Here is a 579-nt window from a genome sequence, read left to right as displayed (position 1 = left end):
CGGTCTGCATTCGCAGTTCGCGATCCCCTGCCGGTTGATTACGCACTGCTCGTAGGGGCCGCACTTCACTTCATCGCATGGATTCTCTGCTGCACAATGACGAAGATTAAAAATACCCCCTTTTACAACACGTGTCACCCTTCCACATGATCAAAGTCCCACGTTTGCGCTGGGCCAACAGTGGGTATTATGTAACGTTTATTCCGACCAAGTCGTTTCTGCTCGTGAATCGAGACGAGGGTGCTGCTTGGTTGCCGTAGAGAGCTGGATGGCGAAAGGGTGCTTCTGTTTGGTTTTCGAATTTTCACACTGAACACGTTGAATTTTCGTTTAAACAGGGGGATATGCAGCGAGGGAAATACTCATCAGAGGTGAAATTATCTTGTTTTAAAGCAATTCGTTGTGTATGGAATACTTAGTGCTTGGGATGAATTTCAAAAAAATGTTTAGTCAAATTTATAAATAAGATTGGAATGCATCTAGTGGGAACTGATGAGTGGATCAGGTGACACGTGCTAACACTTTAGAAATTTCGATTAAGTATTGAATAAATAGTGTTGTTACATGATAAACGAGAAG

This window comes from Habropoda laboriosa, unplaced genomic scaffold (assembly GCF_001263275.1).
Source record: "Habropoda laboriosa isolate 0110345459 unplaced genomic scaffold, ASM126327v1 scaffold92, whole genome shotgun sequence".
Classification (NCBI taxonomy): Eukaryota; Metazoa; Arthropoda; class Insecta; order Hymenoptera; family Apidae; genus Habropoda; species Habropoda laboriosa.
The sequence above is the reverse complement of the archived record's forward strand: the minus strand, read 5'-3'. Positions refer to the sequence as shown.